General features: G+C 51.2%; 1 long non-coding RNA gene across 1 annotated transcript; it reads left to right on the top strand.

Moving 5' to 3' along the window:
* Positions 1–432: 432 nt before the first annotated feature.
* On the top strand, positions 433–4,254 carry LOC130156291 (uncharacterized). The gene is made up of 2 exons (XR_008824368.1): positions 433–1,487; positions 3,647–4,254. It is a non-coding gene; the product is annotated as an uncharacterized LOC130156291 (long non-coding RNA).
* Positions 4,255–4,853: the final 599 nt, after the last annotated feature.

Below are 4,853 nucleotides of genomic sequence, written 5' to 3'. Positions count from 1 at the left end.
AGGGTGACACTTCACAGGCAGAATGCCTCACTTGGCAATATGAAAAAGCAATCAGGCTGTCTGGCGTGTGATTACCAGTGACCTTCCCTTGCAGCTCCTCTGCTCCTGTTTATCAATCTGGAGACATCAGCACCTTCTAATAATGCCAGAGTTGCTGGGAGGGGACAGAAAATAGATTGTCTGACCTGACAGTGCCCCATTTGCAAGCAGTTCGCCTCCCTCCCTGAGTCCTCCTGGAGGCACAAGGGAACTGGGCCAGCAGCAACCAGACTCCGTGCTGCCCCATCCCACTGGGCTCCGTTCCACCGCAGCCCACATTGCAGGACTGGGCCACTTTAGAGATGGGCACTAGTGCAAAAGAATTCGCAGTTGCACACCTTGCCTGTGCTCCCTCTGGGTTCCCTGGATGTGGCAGCATGCTGGAAGACCAGGCATGGGCTGCAACTTCATGGTCCACAGTGCCATACAACCACAGAAAAGAGAGGTGTTGGCTGTGCAAGCTAAGAGAAATGTGACAGTCAGCTGGCAAACATGAGCTCTCTCCTCCCAGGGATAATTAAGGGTTTTCTTCACATCCCTTTGCCACCAAAGGCTTTTCTCCATCTGGGACTGGGCCCTTTGTATTAGAGTGTTTGGGGTCTCCCCAAACTCTGGAGATCTCTTTGGACTTCTTCTGTCCAAATAATTGTTGGCTGCTGAATTGGCCTCTGATTTAACCAGCTGACTGACTTAAAAAACTGATGTTTTTTTGTCTTTCTGTCCCCACCGCTGTCTCTTGCAATGGGCTTGGAGCAGCAGTCACAGCTGCTTCAGTTATCTCTGAAGCGATTTGCTCGTCTCAGGTCCTCCAGGAGCATCTCCCCAGGGGCGCCATTTGCTGACAGTGAACAGTACTGATTTCCCCAGCTGACCAAAAAATGTGGTGAGACCAGAGTAGCTCCAGCACTCACACCCTCAGCACCAAGCAGGTAGGAGCCGTTGGAGGATTCTGTGGTCCCTCCAGCCACCAGCCAGCTGGTGCTGATCCCAGAACATCTCAAAGTCTTTGAGGAGTTAGCAGCACATGTTAGAGGAACAAGTTTCTCATGAGTAAAAAGAAAACAAGACATGATAACATCCAGAAGAGGTGATGGTGTAGTTCTGTTCAGGATTCATGGATTGCCAGGCTTGTGACCTCCTGAGCACTGCTCCTAACCTTCAGAAATGTTGCTATCAGTTCCCTGCTGCAGTGACTGCCAAATAGAGAAGGCAGGAAGAATTAATTGCCGTGTTGTTATTTGAGCTGCAGTAAATTTTCCCTGTGCAGAGACAAAGAAGAGAAATAAGCCAGTGGCTCAGTCTGTCCCATCCCGTTGACACATTCAGCCCTTGCTGTTGTAACCTGCAGATCCAGCCTGGCTGATCACGGTCCAGGGGGTGTCCCTGGGTTTATTCTTGTGGATGGATCACTGGAGACATCAGCTTCTTTGGGAGTGATTTATGATCAGGTTAGTTTTTCCAGTCTGCTTTTTGCCTATTCCTTTCCAGACCAAAGAGCTTGTCTGACTGCTAATATTAGCCTGGCTCTGCATAATCAGCTCTCACCAGACACCCAGAAGTGCTCATCTGACATCTCACACTCAGCAGCACTTGAGAGGATGACGAGGCTATCAGCCTGGAGCATCCTCAGGTGAGCCACTTCTCTCTCATCGGGCAGAGGTGGCACGATGTGCCCAGCTCATATTCCCTCTCACCCCTGGATCCACCTAAACCTGCTTCCACAAATCTAGCTAGGGCTTGATGCAAAGTGCCCTCTCCACCAATCAACCACCCCGCATGTTGGCCCTGCAGCCCCACAACCAGCAGTGCCCAGCTGGCACTCGTGCACTGGGTGGCTCAGCTGGTGTCCTGTGCTGAGAGGCCAGCTCCAGGTGTGCCATCAGACACCTTGTGAGAGCCTGATTTGGGACTTTAATCATCTCTCATTAATGTAAAGCCTTGGATAAACTTTGGTATATTGCAAAGCAGGGTTCATTTTCTGAAGACCTGCCCAGGGATGCTGAGGCGCAGGACCTGTGTGATGCGGGGTGCAGCAGAGGCTGGCCCAGCAAAGCTGTTGCTGTCGCTGCTGCAGGCAGTAACCGCCAGCTGCGATGCCCAGCAGCGAGATGCCCGCAGGGCCCCTGCTACCCGCTTCTTTCTCCCTCGTCACCTGAGGACCCATTATTTTGGCATGCAGCAGGAAACAGCGTTTTCACTGCCTGCACAGCGCAAAAGAGGAGCTTGCTGAGTGAGGGTTGCTCAGTCTGGAGTGCACTAGCTCTGGTGGGTTCCCAAGCGAGGTGTCCCCACGGCATCCCCACGTCACTGCGCGGGGATGCTGCACCCTCTGCCCCGGTGCAATGACTGTGTCAGCTCCATGGCACTGGGACTGTGCTGGGTCCTTCTGCTTTGCTCAGCGGTTTGGGCACTGATGCTGCGAGTTGCCGGGTGCTTCCTACATCCAGCTGATGTCCTCTGGTCCTCCCACGCTGAGCCTGAGCGGCTGGATGGTGGTTGCACAAACAATCAAAGCACCCAGTCAAAACTCTTTACTTTTCCCTACAGATTATTGGTGGCAGAGATTTTGATCACTTTAAAGGGAAGAGCTAATTAGCAACTAACTGAATTAAGTGGAAGGTACAGCATATGAACTGACTTTTTGGTGCTTTTGTGGTTGTTGTGAAGATTACTTATACCAATGAAATAATTGTTTCCATGGCAACTAATGTACTTAGTAGGGGAAGAACTGGAGACACAAATAACAAAGACAAAGGCCAAATCTATAATGCTAAGAGGTGTATGCAAACAGTATAAACCAGTGCAGTGCATTGTGATGGCTTAAGTGTGTGCTGCCTCTGACACGGTATGGGATGGCATAAGGGGAATTCCACCAGCAGAGGAGCTGGGGGAGACTGGGCAGGGCAAGGGACTGTGTGGCTGGGTGCAAGGGCCACAATCTCTTCCAGTGAGTTCAGGTGGTTGTCACTGCAGGATTTCCTGCTCAGCAACTGCCATAGCTTCCCTTAAAAGCACGGTGATTTTAAAGCTAGCCCAGCAGAGCATTTGGAAGATAAGCAGGAATTAAATCTTCCCTTCACCTCTGCTGTGGGATCATACCTGACTTATTCCAGGTGAGTGATCCACCAGTCTTTTGCCTTATTCCGGCTGCGAGTCCTGTTTTTATAGCCCTGAAATTCAGTAATCTCATGTGTAAGGGCAAGCCACCTCCGCCTGCCAGCACCACTCTCCTTGTTGTTTACTAAATTATAGGGACTGCAGAGGGATGTGCCGACCGAGCAGCCTGGCTCCAGCCTGCAGCACCCAGCTCATAACCCTTGGGCATTGCTGCAGGTTCAAGACAACTTTTATACCCCAGCCTGCCAAAGGGCCTTGAGGAGTCCATTAAGTGCAGGCGTCTGACTAACAGGTTGAACGAGCAGCCACCACGAAGGCTGGACTAGATGTATTTATCCTTTGCCAGTGCAGAGTGAGGAATGCTCTGACCTCGAAGGTGCCCACACTCCTGTAACAACCTATTGTTGTTACCACTCAGCACTTGAGTGCAGCCACCACTCAAGAAGTCCTTCTTGTTTTCTGCACTAAATTTCTGTCTTTATCTTTGCAGGCGGAGCACAGTGAATCTGACCATGGAAGAGGGTTTACCTGTGCAGCAGTCCAGCACAAGGTCTTATTTAGCTGTCAGCTTTTGCTTGAAATGCACAAGCACAAGGTCTCAGCCCAGCAGCTGCCTGGTTTGCTGTCATGACTTGGTCCCAGCACCAGAGCATCACCACAGAAGGAGACAAAGCAAATGAGAGCCAGGCAGCTGTCTTGCAACCCCATGGTACAAATGCAGAACCAGGCATGGAAGGATTGCCCGTCGAGTTTCCAAAGCTCCTGGCATCCCTCTGCATCTCCCCGGTGAGAGCCCTGGGACAGCCTGATGCCAAAGTGTCCGGGATTCCTGCTGCTTTGACTGAAATAAGGTCAGACAAGAGGCCAATGCACATGAAACTGAGACTGATCCCAGGTGACCTAAATGCTGGAACCTATAAACATCCTATAACCAATATAACCAGTCCTATAACCACTAGATACCCCTGCTGCACCACCCCCAGATCTGAAGCCCAAGGGTGTACCTAGAGCTTCTTCGACTCTTTCTGCACCAGAGTCAACTGAATCATGGCAAAGATTTTATACTAGTTGTTGAATAAACCAGACAGGATTGCTGCTTCCCTGAAGTCCCGCAGCTGTAGCTGCAGACATGTTCATGGTTAGCACAGATGCTACAGGATTCTTCTTGCTGGGAAGGTGTCTCTAACCCAGCAGCCATGGTGCTGCCTGGAACGTGTGGGAGATTTGGTGGCAGGGTTGGCTTAGGGATGGGATGGGAAAGGAGATGCTGTGCTGAATCCAAATGAGTGAACAAGGAGAGCTGATGCTGATGATTTTCTTCTGGCTCTGGACCCTAAGCACCGTGAGCTGTGGACAAAAGATCCTGTCAGGTATCAGACAGACCCTGAGGTTTCAGGGCCGTGACAGGCCTCAGTGCTCTTGTTCACAGACTCTTGCCTTTCAGAGGCAGTCTGCTTAAGTACAAGCTGGCAGGGAGAATGCCATCCCTTGCTCTTTGGTCTTTTCTCTGGGGAAGAGGACCTAAAAGCGCCATCACAGCTCTGGGACTGTAGTGCTGGCTCTTTCTTTGCAGCAGCTTCCTGCCTGCGTCCCCAGCCTGCTTGCATGAGCGTACACTGTGTTACAAAACACACCTCCTGCATGCTCAAATGCCTTCGCCTGTTGCAAATATCCCAGAGGTCTCTTACGTAAGCCAG

This window comes from Falco biarmicus, chromosome 10, assembly GCF_023638135.1.
Source record: "Falco biarmicus isolate bFalBia1 chromosome 10, bFalBia1.pri, whole genome shotgun sequence".
In the NCBI taxonomy this organism is placed as follows: Eukaryota; Metazoa; Chordata; class Aves; order Falconiformes; family Falconidae; genus Falco; species Falco biarmicus.
This window is presented reverse-complemented; position numbering and strand designations above follow the sequence as displayed.